Source organism: Zootoca vivipara, chromosome 2 (genome assembly GCF_963506605.1).
Source record: "Zootoca vivipara chromosome 2, rZooViv1.1, whole genome shotgun sequence".
Lineage (NCBI taxonomy): Eukaryota > Metazoa > Chordata > Lepidosauria > Squamata > Lacertidae > Zootoca > Zootoca vivipara.
Window position 1 is genome coordinate 46,975,328 of NC_083277.1, and position 17,782 is coordinate 46,993,109.

The 17,782-nt window shown below is 39.9% G+C and overlaps 1 long non-coding RNA gene across 2 annotated transcripts in view; it reads right to left on the reverse strand.

The window, feature by feature from the left end:
* Nucleotides 1-17,782, reverse strand: part of LOC118080685 (uncharacterized) — a 64,993-nt gene that overhangs the window by 45,714 nt on the left and 1,497 nt on the right. The gene's annotated exons all lie outside the window — the stretch shown is intronic.

Consider the following 17,782-nt stretch of genomic DNA (forward strand, 5'->3'; position numbering starts at 1 on the left):
GGCAGAGAACTATCAAATGTGTCAATCTGCAGAGCACACACTTTTTAAAGGGCCATGTAATATTCGTTCTGCATCTGCAAAGACTTGATTTTTTTAGTGTGGCAGCACTCATGTCCTGGACTTCCTGCCTCAGGCAGCAGCCTTCACTATAGACGCCTGCTAAAAAAAGGTTTTACTTCAGCAAGCCTATCGAAGCATGTAATTTTATTATGTATACTTGCATTTCAGTACTGCTGATTTTATCTATATTTTTTAATAATTTTTCACCATCAAATGAGTAAGAGGTGGTTTTTTTTTTACTAAGTGGTCTGTAATAAGTCTTAAATAAAATAAGCAAGCAAACAAAGAGAAATTTGCTTCCTGATATTTATATGGTGTCACTGAAGCACAAAAATATTTTACAACCAATCTGTAACCTATTAACTGATAAGTTCACCTTACGTTCTTATAGGCTTCAATGGGCATAAATCTTCACCTAATGATCGCTCTTGAAACCTGTAAGAATAAACTGATCTAAGCCCAAGTACTTTGACATAATTGGTTATGGATCAGGCCGCTAAGGTGCCATTTTCATCCATCAAAATAAATGGTAAACTTTGTGATTGTCATTGACATAAGAGGCATATGGAGCTAGCCTTGCTAGGTGTTTATTCTAGAGCTGACCCAGCACAGAATTTAAGTAAGAGTCTTAAGTGCAATCTAGGGATGAAGCTTAATGTATCCTTATAGCTCTCCGCATGATAGCTCAGGGCTAGGGAGCTAGGCACTCAACTGTTACAATTTAAGTCCAAGCTTAAAAAGCACTCCAAAAGCATGTAACCATTCCAGTTATTCCAATCATATGTGCATGTATGTTTTGACACAACCAAAATATGTTATTGCCCTCTAACATCTTGGGAAGATTTGCTGATAATAACGCAGGTCTGCACAACTCTAATCATGCTGACTGTGGTAGCATATCAGGGGCTTGATAAACTTCTACGTTTTGCTGCTTGTCCAAGGCTGCAAAAGCAAGTGATTTGTCAAGCACCTGGAAGGGGACAAAATATGACAGTTGGACTATATTCAGCTTATGTTGTGCTGATCTGTAAGAGTAATTTTTGCCATGCATTATGTTTCATCTGACAACCAAATGAAAGGGTAAGAAGACTGAGTTTATTGCTCTATCTTATAAGAAGTTGCCTAAAACTTCAATACAAAATTACATTTTTTTTAGAGACCAGCCTTACAACCAACCAGTAGGAAATAATATGCAACATCTTTCCTATAAAGAGAGGTTGAATTCACATTTGAAAAATCATATCTCTATTATGACTCTATTATTGAAGTGAGAGCTGGACCATAAAGAAGGCTGATCGCTGAAGAATTGATGCTTTTGAATTATGGTGCTGGAGGAGACTCTTGAGAGTCCCATGGACTGCAAGAAGATCAAACCTATCCATTCTGAAGGAAATCAGCCCTGAGTGCTCACTGGAAGGACACATCCTGAAGCTGAGGCTCCAATACTTTGGCCACCTCGTGAGAAGAGAAGACTCCCTGGAAAAGACCCTGATGTTGGGAAAGATTGAGGGCACTAGGAGACGTGGACGACAGAGTACGAAATGGTTGGACAGTGTTCTCAAAGCTACGAACATGAGTTTGACCAAACTGCGGGAGGCAGTGCAAGACAGGAGTGCCTGGCGTGCTATTGTCCATGGGGTGACGAAGAGTCGGACACGACTAAATGACTAAACAACAACAACATTATGACTACTCAATATTATCTATTAATGTTCCAAAGATTGATATGAAAAAGAATGTCATTGTTAGAACATTTTTTTCTTCATCAATGTTAACATTTTTGGCAGACAAAACCTGTAATAGTGGCACTGCCACAAGGCCCTCAGACACCTTATTTCGTACCTGCCAAGGCTCTCTGTCCCTCCAATTTCTTTTTTAAAAAGTTAAACAGGCATTTTGTGGCTCTCACACCAAATTTAGATTTCCAAACATGCCTCCAAGCCCCCAAATTGTTCAGAAATTAAGACCTGGTTTTAAAAAGTCTTTTAAAGTCTTTGAAAACTTTTTAAGGGGGAACAACTGGGCATTATTATATAAATAAAACTGAACAATACAGCAAGCTCTTCTGCTGTCACTGCACATTTTATTCAGGTGCAGAACTGAAATGGATCCAATTACATTCATAGAAAGAGCATTTTAATGAATTGCAAAATACTGCATTTTTTTAGTTTGCATAAAGCACTTGAACTGCATTTTCACTCTTCTGAGTCCTTTAATGTTTACTGCAGGTGGAAGAGTTGTGGTGCAGTAAGCAAAAGTATATCACAAATGTAGGCTCATAAATAATTTAGAATACTGAGCAGAATTAATTAGAAATAAAGTCATTGTGCAGCATAAATCAATAAAAGCAGGGAATTTGGGGGAAGCAAGGAGGTTGGAGTAATGTGGTTTTTAAAGCATTTATAGAGGAATGAGATTGTTCCTTAATAAACTGATACCCTTTTTCTTATTAATATTTCTGAAATAGGAGAAATACATAAAACAGTCAGAAATAATGGCAAACCTGTAGCTACTCAAGTTAGTAATACTTTCTGTCATTGCACTATAGTACTGATTGAGGAGGCAGTTCTGTTTTAACAAAGTAGCACAGTATTGTCTACCTTGCATGACAGCGAATCTCCAGGGTTGTAGACAGGGGCCTTTCCCAGACCTACCTGGTGATGCTAGAGATTGAACCTGAAGCTTATGCATGCAAAGCAGATGCTCTATGACTGAGCTACAGCACATGTCACAAATGAACATGAACGGTTGTCTCTTCATGGCAGCAGTGACAGATACATCTTTTCCCACCCCAACCCCATCCAAATTTAACTCAAACTTCCCATTGAATTCAATTCACGCATAATGTTGCAGCCTAAATCTCAGACGGCCCAAAATGAGAGATGCCTCTAGAATCATTGTGGGTGGTGAAACATTTATTACTGTTACTGATATTAGATTTTTTGTATCATCATTTTAGATGTTATTATTATTATTTTATTATTATTTGTACCCTGCCCGTCTTGCTGGGTTTCCCCAGGCACTCTGGGCGGCTCCCAATAGAACACTAAAAACAGAATAAAACTACAAACATTAAAAACCTTCCTAAACAGGGAAAGTTATGTGGAAATTGTTTTGATTTGGTTGATGTTTTTTATTGTTTATGACTACTTTTGTTATTTTTGTAATAATACATTGTAAGCTGCCTTGAGCATGTTTTGAACTGCATTAAGGTGGCATACAAATAAAATCTGTATGTATGCATTTACACAATACAAAAAAAGGCTTTAAATGACAGCAACTCCTCTACATATCTGTAATCTTGCAATTGATTCCGTTCTGCAGCTAAGTCTTGAGACTCCAGACTCAGAACAGGAATATTCTACGTCATCCACATTATAAGAGTTCAGCAGGCCTTCAAACACGTTTCCTCGTTCTATCCATTTAATCAGCTGAACAGCAATTTTCCAACTATGTTTATGCTGGCCCATCCCTCTCCTCCTAATCCTATTTCCTTTGGCAGAACTGTTCAAAATACCAGGAAATCAACGTAAAGAGAGGCCTGCTGGATCCAAAGCCCTATCTAGTCCAACATTCTGTTTCCCACAGTATCCTACTAGGACATGAAAGTGATAGTCCTCTTTCCCTGTTGTTCCCTAACAACTTGTATTCATGAGGCACAGGCAGCCTCCCTGAATCTATGTAATCCTGCTTTAAAGTTAAGCTGGTGGCCCTGGTGCTGTGTGAAGAACTTCCTTTCCTTATTTCTGAATCTCCCACAATTTGCTTCATTCGATGAACTTGAGTTCATAGTATTGTGAAAGAAGAAAAACTCTATCTCCTTTTTCCACATCATACCTGACTTCGTAAACGCCTGTCATGTCCCCCCACCCTGCTTACTCAACTATTTCGAAGCTAAAAAGCCCCAAATACTGTAACATTTCCTCATGGGGGAATGAGTACCTAGAGCCTTCTGGTAATTTGCTTTTCAAACTGAACAGTCTACAGCAGGCATCCCCAAACTTCGGCCCTCCAGATGTTTTGGACTACAATTTCCATCTTCCCCGACCACTGGTCCTGTTAGCTAGGGATCATGGGAGTTGTAGGCCAAAACATCTGGAGGGCCGCAGTTTGGGGATGCCTGGGTCTACAGCATCATTTTGAGATGTAGCAACCAGAGGTCTGCACAGCATTGTGAGTTTGGTTGCAATAAAGATTTGCATAAAGGCCAGTGGTGCAGCTAGGTAATTTTAGACACTGTTTTAATTTCTCCACCACCTGTTTTGGACAGCCATGTGTATTACTTTAGGAAAAAATTAACATCCCCCCTTCCTACCACACTCCATTCCATGCTTTGCAACTGCTTTTAAATTCCTAAAGTTGGAGCAAAAAAATCAAGTTTGCTAACCCTGATTTTAAAAACCATACTGTGAGCATGTGCAGATTTTAAACTCATATAAATTATAGCATAAACAAAACTACAGGAGTAAAATAGAGTTTGCTACTACTGTCCAGATGATAAGCACATGTACTTGAGAGAAGCAGCCTTTTATTGTAGAAAAGGATAATATCTTGTGTTGAGTCTGAGGTTGCGCTATATGATTTTGGGGGGGGGCACCTGCCTGTGAATTTATGTGGGATTCCTGCAGAAAAGGTGCTATAAAATAGTCAGACCTGCTTCTTTGTTAGGTAAATAGCCTGTGAGGTAAATAGGTCTGTTAAGTATCTGATTTGTTATGTAAGCTTGGGGCAAGATGTTGCCATGGAAACCAAGTAGCTGAAAATCTTTCTGTAAAGGGACATGTTATCCTTCCTCTTCCCTTTGCTGGCTGGAGGTGATGTAATCAAGGCTGTGTATAAGAAAAAGACTAAAAGAAACAGGCAAACTTGGTACTACAAAGAAAGAAAGAAAAACAGAGACCTGACTTGCTATTTGTGCTGAATCCAAAGTTACTGTTTTAGTTCCCTTCGTCCTAAACACAACAGGGGAGAAGGATACATTGGTGTGTTAATATGTACTGTGAGCATACCATCTTATGTCTGGTGCTGAAGTGACTTCAAAGCAATCTATTACAGTACAATCTACTGCAGCCTAACAGGATGGTCCCTCTGGAATTTGTCTCTCTCACACACACTTGTAAATCTGTCTGTGTTTGGCTACCCAGAGCTTAAATACAGCCTTTCAAACACATGCATTTTGAGAGGAGGATCCCTAAAGAAAGAGAAAGAGAAAAGAAAAAGAGAAGACATGAAATACAGGACAAAACAGTATAAACACAGGACACAGCATTTTACATTGAAATACGGGACAATATAGGACAGGTGGAAACCCTAAGTGCTTTGGGCCCAAGTTTGTTGAAGAGGGGCAAGGATAAACATTTTCGGGGTACCCCTCCATTGAAGACTCCAAGTGTAAATATGTGTAAAATAAACCATATTTCTCAAAGACACTAGTCTCTGTTGTGCCTCAATTTTCCCGACAGGAACCACAATCCCAGCAAGCGCCTGGAACCCCCTGGAATCGTGCTACTGCTCAGCAGAGACTGGGATGGCACCTTTGTAACAATATTTTCTCTTCTAAACTTTCTCTTTCTCTAAAGCCTTTCTCTTTTGGTGGCAACAGGCTTGAATTCAGATATTAAGGCAAGACTGCCCTGGAAAAGTGTTACACTAACACTAGATAGCACCCAACACCATGGACAACTTCAGCATAATTCTATCAATTTCAATGTATTTTGGCACATATTTGTACATGTAGAATTACAACCAATTTCCATTTTATTTCGACTTCCCACTTGTCTGCCAAACTGTTAATAAATACTGCTTCTGATGCAGGATAGAGCCCACACCATTGCAACAGTGCACCCTTCCAAACCCAGCTTTTCTCCACTTGGGTCCCCTGTCTCCCAACAGCACATAGTCATGCTTCGCCATGCTCATTTGTGCTGAAGGAAGGGCAGCCAGGTGAAATTGATCTTCACCTAGCTTTCCTCATCATGCAGATATAACCTATTCCATAGGGCTGTTGCTTTTCAAAACATTTTGCACTAGAGCTGTCCTTGAAAGCTTACCGTCCCTTAAGCAAATGCTATGTCTGAGAGCCTCCACATGCTCTTCTTTCTGCATGAACTAATATGTGGTAAGGACATAAAGAGCCCTGTTGCATCTGAACAAAAGGCCGTATAGTCCAGCACCCTACTTGCAACAGCAGCCACTAGATCAACCAGATAAATGGATCTAACTGAACATCCCTGCCTTAATTTTTATTTTTTTATTTTTTTTTTGTATTCCATTTTTGGAATGCCATTTGTATTCCATCTTTCTCTCCAAGGAGCTCAAGGTGGCACACATGTTCTTCCTACCTCCGACCGTTTTACCCGCACAACAATGCTGTGGGGGAGGCTAGGCTGAGAAATAAGTGACTGGCCCAAGGTCACCTAGTGAGGCTGGTCTGTGTGGGGATTTGGATCCAGGTCTTCCCAGCTCTAGGATTCTTTGGAGGAATCCATGAGCTTCAAATGTATGGTATGGATGTGACCCCAAGTCAAAAACCCAATCTACTTTACCACACCGATTCTCTGCTGTCACCATCCTTTCCCCTGGCATAGCAATCTACAACATGAAGACATAAGCAGGAACTTGTAACGTTCTGCAGCATAAGGAGATCAAATTAAAGAAACAAGTTTTATGACTGTGCACTGGAACCATGAATATTGCTGTATTTGTCTGCCTCCGTGCCTTCCAACTATTTGAACCATTTAGCTAACTCAGAAGTGCCAAATCAAAATGGATTTAAATGAGCCATGTGCCTAGCAATGCCAACACACTTCTCTGTTAGTCAAAAAACCTCCTCCGTGGCAACATTGTCACATTGATGCCTTGTGTCCTTTTTGCTTGACAATACGTGCTGACACAATTGCAGCATGAATGAATCACGGGAGAAAAGTATTCTCCTGCCTTGACTTTATCACTATGCACCCCAACTGTGTGTATTCTGCATATGGAGATTGTGGTGGGCGTACAATAGGGTGATTCACAGATTTGTATAAAAGGCAATTGTTGGGCTCTATTGAAGAGCATGGCATGATCTCATGCCTCGGTGGTACTGGCACAGTAGACAGCGATTTCATCTAGCATGGCCTTCTCATAGCCAGAGCTTAGTAAATCACTTTTACGTTTAATACTATTACATGCCACCCCAATCTCCATGAGCAGTGTGAGATTCCAGGGTTTCCATACACTAACCCAGGGTGTGTGTTTCCTTTTGGGAATAAGGCACAAAAAAGACTGTGGTGTCTTTATGATATATGATTTTATTTCACATGTATACAACCTGCACCAAGGTGGTGGGAGGACTGGACTGCAGAGCATTCACATCTTATGTGGGTCTGCCTTCCCCCATAAGGGCAGCACTGGATTCCAAGGAAAGCAAAAACCCACCTTGTGTGTCTCTTTGTTCAACCTGCCATCCCCAGCTCACTTGGAGTTCTGCCACCCTTCTCCTTTTCATTGCTAACCAGCTCCAAGAATTCCAACACACACACACACACACACGCCTACTTCATTCAAAGTTGAAACACTAAACCTGGGTTTTGTCTCTGCCCACTAGCACCCAGCAAAGAAGGGCTCCCACGCCTCTTTGTCAGGAAGACTTGCCCTCTTGATGGTTTCCTTGATGGGTCATGACTAGCTTTTGTTCCCTGCTTATGGCCCACCCAGGTAGCTCTGCCCAGCTGGCTTGGCTCCTTAGCATTACCAAATCCAGAAAGTTTCCATGTTTGGCAAAGTTTAACAAAACTTTTATTATTTATAACTTTTACTAAATTGTAACAAATTCAGGAGGCTTACCCCACCCTCCCCTGGCACAAGCTCATAACAATACAATATCAATCTTCAGAATGAAAACCACAGCACAACCTTCTGATGAGTTGCATTTAGCTTACAATCTCCTGTATTAGCTTTCTAAGAAGGTACAGATACAGAATCATAGTTTTATCCTATGGAATAAGTATGGAATACACATGGTGCCAACAGGAGCAATTGCTCCAGGTCTATTTCCTTGTGGTTGGAATCCTAAGCTTTTCAGCCCCATAGTCTATACAGCTTTGAGAGGAGAAAGTGTTAAATCTTACTCACTGAATCCTCTTCACTTACTCCTGCCAACAGTGAGCAAGGAGGGAGAGCAGCTTCAACAATGGCTGCCTCTCACTTTCATTCCTTCTTTAAACTACTACTGTAAACTACTGTAGTACACTCCACTTTTCTTATGGTAGAACAGGAAAACCTGTGGAGAACTTGTGGGAAAACTGCATCTGGAAAACTACAAGTCTTATGAGCTGCTGCCCACCATTTTGGGGAAAGGGAGCTATGTTGTTGCTCCTGGCTCTCCAATCATCTTAATCAGGTGGTGCCTAACAGGAATGGTCACAGGTTAACCAACACAACATGATGGTTTCCATGGGCTGTATTATTCTGAAATACAGCTTGGGCATTCACTTCAGATAGCAGAGTTTTACTTCCCCACTCCCTTTCCCAAGGCTGCCTTATACATACTGTATATCGAAAGAAGAATTCACCAAATTACTATCACAGGAACCTTTTGACCATCTTTTTAGAAAGTCAGGAAAATATTAATCACCGGGCATCAATTTCAGATGCAGTTAAGGAAAAATTGAATCAAGACACAAGCTGTACAGTTGCAGTAGTTAATCAGCAGAAAATTACATTGGAAAAATCCACAAGGGGCCTTGTGACTCTCCCTTATGCAGCACAATAGCTATGAAAAAATATATCTGTGACAGGAGGAGGAACTATGACAGCACTTTTTACTCAACATCCGAACTGCATATGGTCAGAGAATGTCAATGGGAACAGATCTGTGGATTCAGGGCAATAGTTATCAAAATGGTAGAGAGAATAGAAATGCACATGCACACACAAGCTGAAGAAATATGGCACATAATCCTTTCATAATGATGATATGATTTAAAACCTACTTTAAGAACATCTGTTTAATTTGTGGTTCTTTAATAGTCCAATCTACTGTCAGGGCTGACTTTGAGTATCTGCTAAGACCACTTGAAAGTGCCCTCTAGCGCCACACTTTCAGGAGATACACCAGCTGTGACGTAAAATAATGACTGGTAAAATTTCCCAGGAGTTCCAGGTTTGAGGTGGTCCAAGCAGAGCCTGAACATTTCCAAACAGCTTCTCCAACTACTTCAAATACTAAAGGGCACAATTCAAAACATCAGGAAGTATTTGTTGGGCCAAACCAAGGCGCACATAATTAAGTATTCCTATTTACTTTCTTGGGCTCCTTGATCACTGCAGATGGTGACAGCAGTCACGAAATTAAAAGACGCCTGCTTCTTGGAAGAAAAGCAATGACAAACCTAGACAGCATCTTAAAAAGCAGAGACATCACCTTGCCGACAAAGGTCCGTATAGTTAAAGCTATGGTTTTCCCAGTAGTGATGTATGGAAGTGAGAGCTGGACCATAAAGAAGGCTGATCGCCGAAGAATTGATGCTTTTGAATTATGGTGCTGGAGGAGACTCTTGAGAGTCCCATGGACTGCAAGAAGATCAAACCTATCCATTCTTAAGGAAATCAGCCCTGAGTGCTCCCTGGAAGGACAGATCGTGAAGCTGAGGCTCCAATACTTTGGCCACCTCATGAGAAGAGAAGAATCCTTGGAAAAGACCCTGATGTTGGGAAAGATTGAGGGCACTAGGAGAAGGGGACGACAGAGGACAAGATGGTTGGACAGTGTTCTCGAAGCTACGAACATGAGTTTGACCAAATTGCGGGAGGCAGTGCAAGACAGGAGTGCCTGGCGTGCTATGCTCCATGGGGTCACGAAGAGTCGGACACGACTAAACGACTAAACAACAACAACAACAATCCCAAGACTAGCCAGTTAGACATCTTTGGACATTCAGGGCATGAAGGTGATTGGCCATCCACAGAATTTGGTATTCAGAGGAACACTGCTTTGTACATGGAAGTTTCTACTTGTGTCTGCCAAGCATCCCACACTGACAGAGCGATACCAGGCATACTGAAAGAAAGAAGTAAAAATACACAGGGGGAAGAAGGGTTGCAGAACCTCTGTCAGCTTTGGACAGGCAAATTCATGTATACATGCACTTTCCTGGAATAGCAAATAAACCTGTGAGCAGCATGTGTGTTGGTGGGGAAGGGGGATTTGCTAAGGAGTTCAGAGAGAAGTTCAGTTACAGTCCAAACTCATTGCAGTGTTTGATGGTAAGATATTTCCTGGTGCATCATGGAGTATTAGTATGCTGGACAACTTAGCAGCAGGCACTGAGCCATAGCCTGGCATGTTATAACTGACACCGTAAGAACTGAACAGGGCATTCTTGACACATTTCCCATAACACTACTTTGATTGTAGCTCTTTTCACAACAATTCAGACAATAAAACTAGTAGAAGTGTGAATTAGGTTCACAATCTTATTTATCATACAATTTGCTTTAGCATGCTCAGTGATAAGGAACATCTGTGTTTACATGTGCAAGCATGAGAGAATACAAACTCTGGCTTTGAGAAAATTATCCTATGTTATGTTAGAATAACCTTACCTCCAAGGAATTCTCATCCGAACAAGCTTATTTTGGTGAGGCTAGGTAATGAACTCCAGTGGGACCAATTATGTAGCCTAAAAAAACAGGAAGTGAAGCATATTTCCACTTGCTTCATAGTGGTGAGACTGAGCACCGTAATGGTTTAAATAAATGGATCAAATGTATTTTGTTCCCATTTGCCCTTGAATAATGACCATTTAAATGGAAAGGACATTTAAACCTAGTTCATGAGCAGTCATCTAACCAATTCTTCACCAGCACACCAACTTGTGTTAGGCTCTTTAACTGAAAAGAACTGAGTTATTCAGAAAGTGAGCTGAATAAAATGCTGAGTTGTTCAGGGCTTGTGGTTACAAAACTAGAATCAGAGGAATAAATTTTCCATGCCTTATTGGAAAGGTTTAGCTATAGCAGCACTATTACTCTTAATAGAGTCACATGGTTAAATCCCTGTGCATTATGCTAGAAGCCTACTGCATCACATTACTTTAATACACATTCTTTGCTGATTTAATTTACTTCTGCCACCAGGAGGGGGCACTTTCATTGGATTTATTACATTCAAAAATATCTTCTCCTCACTCCTCTAAGGCAATAGATTAAATTTGATTAAGGAGTAGTACACTATTTACATACATGGTTTTCATATAAAGAGCCACGGCTCTCCCTTTTCCTCTTTGACTTAAGTTCTTACCAAATGCACTTTTAGAAATAAACCTGTCTGAGAAGCAGCATTTTTATCTGTCTATCATCCATCTATCCATCCATCCATCCCTCTATGATTAAGCATGTAGATTATATTTTTATTGCTGACTATCATGCAGTTAAGAGCCCTAGTGCAACTGTTATCTCATCGTTACTCTGCAACCCTTTATTACTTAATCTGAATAAAAAAGTTGTGGTATTTATTTATAGTATTTTCAAAGGAACTATGGTATGTCAACATACAGAATTTAAAGTGCTCAGTAAAACAAAACAAAAAACAAAAAAACAACAACCATGAAACAATGAACTGTTCCACAATAAAAAAAAATTAGCTGCATAAATATAACAAAAACAAAACATTTTACTCAGTTTTACCCCTGAAGACACAACCAAATTTACACTAGTTATCACCACCAAAACTTTTAATGCCCCAAATCTTTTAATTATATTTAATGATTAACAAGGAGCATTTTTAAGTCTCACTTTATTCCAAAGCAGCTTGTTCGGACTTAATGCTAGCTAGACCGTCTTCCCAGATCCACCACCCTGAACAAGGTAGATGAAAAAGCTAGTTGCTGCTTGAAGCATGACTCTCCATCGACTTACTTCCAAAGTTGCTGCTTTCAGAACTATCTCCGCACAAAGAAGCAGAAGTCAGCTCTACCTCCAGAGGCAGTCATGAACATTTACCCTCCATTTGTACTTTTAAAAAGAAGCATTAAGAACACAAGAGAACCAAAGTTAATATGTATTACTGCCTCTGAAAAGGTATGAATTTATTTGGGATTAGGTATGACCAAGTGTAGCAAAAACCCCTTCTGTTTCTTAAAAGTATTAATGAATATTAATTCTTACTACACAATACTTCTGTAAATGGAGCTGATGCATTATCATAAGCCATAGCATAGATAGTGCTTCTAAGATTGCCACTGTAATCACCATAACTGTAGCAGGAAACTGCTCTATGTACAGATTAATTCCTTTCCTCTTAAACTGTAACACAAGGAAACAAAGAAAAAGAAATTTCAGAATACCTATGCAGACCAACACACACTTTCAGTGGGAAAACATATTGTACTTCAAATCAAATTTAAGAGCATGAAGCCCAACATTGCAAATGATGGCAGAGTTTCTTTAAGTAAAAAATGAAAGTGTGTGTGTGTGTGTGTGGAGTAGCTATTTGACAAAGCACAGATCAGCTGGCAGAAAAGAAACACCCAGAGTACTACAGACCATATAGTAATGTTTATTGACATAACCACACATTAGCAAAGAAGGAGCAGCACATTTCCTCAAAATGCCTATATTTAATTATGTGGCAGACAATTACGCCTTAAGATGAAAACTTTTGTGTGTGAAGAAAATGGAGGGGACCCAAAATAGATGTTGCTTTCAAGCTGGGGACTTGCTTTCTACCTCTTCCAATTCTTAATAAATAGAGGCACTCACAAATTGAAAATCAGTTTTTCCCTTTAACCTCTAGCCGTGCCTTATAAACTGGACAGAAGAGAGTCATTTGAGATATAAGAAGACACTGAATTCAATTTCAGCTGCACAATATTGGTTTCCTTTAACATGGGTTCAAGTACCATTAACTGGAATTGCAATTTAGCGCCTCCATCCTACAGCTTCTTGAAGGAAATTCTAGTCATGGCTTTCAGAAACTATGACTAGAAGCCAGATTGGCCAGAAAGGAAGGAGTCAATCCTGATGGTACCAGGCAGCTCATCACATAGCAACGGCTAACTATTTGGATACTTCAAAGAGTTGCAGCAAAATTGTTTTCCATGCTATGTGTTGATACTGATATTACTTCTGGAAAATGTTGTTTATCAAGGTCTTTTTATCCCTTCTTTCTGTCTTGCAATAGGACAACTCCACACCAAACAAATAGAAAAGAGAAACAAGGGGTGAATCTACCAAAATTAATAAGTGTGTTAGACTGTTGACATATGAACATTAACTTATGTTATACAACAAAGGAAATTATAATAGTGCAACATATATTCTGTCATGTAAACACAAACATCATCATTTTATTATTTATATGCTGCCCAACTGACTGGGTTGCCCCAGCCACTCTTGAGCGGCTCCTAACAAAAAATTAAAAACACAATAAAACATCAAACATTAAAAACTTTCCTATGCAGGGCTGTCTTCAGAAATTTTCTACAAGTCAAATAGTTGCCTATTTCTTTGACTTCTGATGGGAGGGCGTTCCACTGGGCAGGTTTCAATAATATGCATATCTACTCAGAAGTAAATTCCCTTAAATTCAGAAAGACTTACTCCCAATTAAGAGCATATATGATTGCAGCACAACTGTATTGAAGATGGCATCTCAGCAGAGATAGGGACCTACTGGTGACAGTGAAAAAAACAACCCTGACTAGACTTTCACCACATTGTCCTTGGCCCCATCTGGTTCTGCCACAGTTGGATTAAAAAAACCAAACCCACAGTTACTCTTGACCATCCTGTTAACTCGCAGAATGGACCCAAGTAGGCCAGACTCATTTCACAATTAAAATTTGTCCTTCCAAAGAAGGGAGCTTGTTATACCAAATGTTGAGACTCCTTTTCTGAGACCTAGCTTGAGACCTTTACCCACTTTGGATTACCTGACTTTCTTTATCTGAGCTGTGCTCTCTCTAATTTAGAGGTGGGCAGCCTCTGGCTCTCCAGATGATTATGGAACTACAGCTACCATAATCCCCGACCACTTAGCATGCTGGCTGGAGCTAATGGGAGCTGGGTTTCAACCAGCAGTGTGCTGTCAGTGGACTAGGTAGTGAGTTAAAGTGGCTTTCCCACAAAGAAATAACAAAGCATCTAGAGATGTTTAGCTTATGGAAGAAAGAAAGGAACACGGTAGAATATAAACCAAATCATGAAGGACATGAAGTATACTTTTGAATATAAAACACTCAGGACAAATGGGGCATGGCCAACAGCTTCCCAAGGCATCAGGCCTTAACAAATCTTTGAGAAAACTACTAATACACTCACTGGAAGGACAGATCCTGAAGCTGAGTCTCCAATACTTTGGCCACCTCATGAGAAGAGAAGACTCCCTGGAAAAGACCCTGATGTTGGGAAAGATTGAGGGCACAAGGAGAAAGGAATGACAGAGGATGAGATGGCTGGACAGTGTTCTGGTAGCTACCAACATGAGTCTGACCAAACTTCAGGAGGCAGTGGAAGACAGGTGTGCCTAGCGTGCTCTGGTACATGGGGTCACAAAGTCAGAAACAACTAAAGGACTAAACAACAACTACTAATACATGGACACAGCCAGGGGGTGCAGGGGGTGCAGCTGCCCCACCCAAATCAAGTAAATAAATAAAAAATCTGACGAAGTGTGCATGCAAACGAAAGTTCATACCAAAATAAAAACTTAGTTGGTCTTTAAGGTGCTACTGAAGGATTTTTTTTAATTTAAATAAAAATACTTAACTAACTGACCATTGTGTTGCAGATAACTCGGTTCTGACCCCCCCCCCAACATAATGCCTGCCCTCCCCCTAAAATAAATCCTCGCTACACCCATGCTACTAAAGTAGTGTTAAGGATGAGAATTCTAAAGATTACTAAAATAATTTTGCCCAAAGTTATCCCTGGTGGTGGAGGGGAAGATACAACATATTCTAAGTGATCTGAAAGACCTAGATTTCTGAGTACTGCCTTATGTAAGAATGAATCTCTTCTGCTCATTGTCAGGGAATTGACAAGGCTACAGCCATAAGTCTGCCTTACTGCAAGTAATCAAAAACAACATTTTAAGATTTCTTATTTAATCAGGTTTGATTTGAAATTTCCTGTTTGTCTAACTGGCCAGTCAATTCCCTGCATCTTCATTCACAGGCAACTTGCAGTTGGCTTTTGTGCGAACAGAACTTGAATGCGATACTGATGCTATAAATATGCTCTTTCTCCCTCCTTGTTGGCAAGCTTTCTTAATTCATCTGGTGCAATGAAGTGAATAGGCTGTTTAAAGCTCCTGGGAAGAATTGTGATTTCTCTCTAAACACTGCAGGCAGGAACCCAGCAGCATCCAGCAAACCAGAGGCTGTTCTTAGAGAACCTTTAAGCCAGTTTATTCAATGCTTTATTTTTTCCTGTTTCTTAAGAGAGGCGTTTTGAGGTGATTCTCTCCAGCCAAGGGAAAGTACCATAGCTATCCTTGACTGACAAGTTAACCTAATTAACCTGTTAATGAACTCTGCTCTGTAGATGCTATTCCTGATATCCCCAGAGCATAGAAAGTGGGGGAAGTTCTTAACAGACAGATGGAAAACATCTAAGAGAGATGTTTATTATGGTCTGTGTTGGATGCTCCTAAAAGAAAACAAATAACATGACTTTGAAAAGTAGAGGTTTGGTTTGAATCTGCAAAAAAGGACTCCGTTCCTGGGAAAAGAAAATGTTTCTTGTGATTAAGCAAGATAGTTAAAGGCACAGAATACTTACCAAAGAGAGAGAGAGAAAGGCAGCAACTTTAAAAGAGCTTGCCCCATCAATGTTTATTTCCTATCTTTATAGGAAACCTTTTAACCACAAGACCTCCCAAGCCAGTTTATAATAAAAACAAACAAACAATTCAAGTCATGAAGGAAATCTAAAAAATCCCAATAGTCTTAACTCAAATATTCTCCTTATGCTGGTAAGCATCACATGACCAAAGTAGGCAGAACAGCTGCAAAAATAACTTGGTTATTTTTCCCCTCTAAAGAAAGGAACTGTGCCTGCTGAACCCCTATTGGGGAAGCATTCCAAAGAACAATAGGGTGGCATCCAATATTTTCCATAGTACACCCATTGAAATCAGTGAATTTAAGTCCTTTTATTCCAACTGATCTATTAAAATACTGTCATTTTTTAAAAAAAATATTCTAATTTATATAGCATCATCAATGACTATTTCACATTAGAGTAACCTAAGCACAAAATTGTAGGAGCATATAATCTAAGGGTAGTAATCCAACAAAGTCATCCCATTAGTGCAAGGACTTCTGTACACTAGCTACAATGGCTATATTCTCTATTGTCAAAGGCAGCATGCATCTTTATGATAGATACTGGGATGACAAGTACCAGTAAGGAGAGTGCTATTGCACTCAGGTTCTGCTATTGGGCTTTCATGGGCATCTGGCTGGTTCCTATGAGAACATGATGCTGGACTAGATGTGCTACTAGCCTGATCCAGCAGCCGCCTCTTATGTCTGTCTTCACAATGTGCCTTCTTCTCCCTGCATGCCCCCACATCTACTCTGAGGGTTACGCCAACACTCCAGAGCAGATTTGGGTGGCCCCAAGGACATGCAGAGACACAAAGTCTCATCACACAGGAAAAGCTCCTTGTGCTAATGGAATGACTTTGCTGGATACAACCATATAAAACTCACTGCATTAAATCTGCAAAAAGAATATGTAAAATATCCCAGCGGTGATAGGGGGGGGGGACTAGAACAAGAAGTCTTGTGGTACTTTAACACCTAAATGGATTGGTACAAGCTTTTTTGATGCAGGATGTGTTTTCCAGAAAGGTCAGGACACAAATTGTAGGAAAATATAAACATTATCATCAGTGGGGTTATTCACAAAAAACAATTGTTGTTAACACAGATATTCTGGGATTTCATTTACTTCTGACCTCAGTTTTGACAATTTCCTTTCCTCACTCTGCAACCAGAAACTCGGGATAAAATTTCACTTATCTGATGCAGACCATTGGTCTTCATCTTGTAGGTTGGGACCCAATACCTGGTGAGATTCTGATTTAAGGTGGGTTGAAACAGCAGCACTACCACCACACAATTATATGTTTGTTTGTTTTTTTTTAAAAAAAGAGGATCTTAACATGTTTGGTTAAAGGAGGGCCTCAGATCAGAAAAAGTGAAAGATTTTGATGCAGTTATGAGGCATGTTCAGAATATGAAGCCTTATTCTATTGAAAACTTGTCAACAGGAGTAAGCCCCAGTGAACTCATGCCCAGATTCACACTGTAAGTGTTGGAAGGATACTTGCCCAGCTAGAATACAATGTCAGTAATTATTTCAGATAAGTCAAACCCAATTATGCACACCTGATTTCAATAAAACCTCCCAGTGAATAATTTTAGGCAGCATATTTATCCTTTTGCCTTGGAGGCTACATATATCCCCTAGGAGGACGGATACAGCAGATATCATAGTTCTGTTTACAGCATGCTTTGGTTAAGAAACCCATGTTCATGTTAAAACATGTTGATAACCTTTGGAAGTTAAAAGTATGATTACAGAAAAATTCTATAGCTCAATACTGAAGTCCATTTGTTGTTGTTTTTTTAGCTTAGTTTCCTTTTATACAACAGTGAAGTGATATCCCCAGGCAATTTGAAATGCTAGATATACTTTCATGAGACATTCACAGATTATATATTTTTCT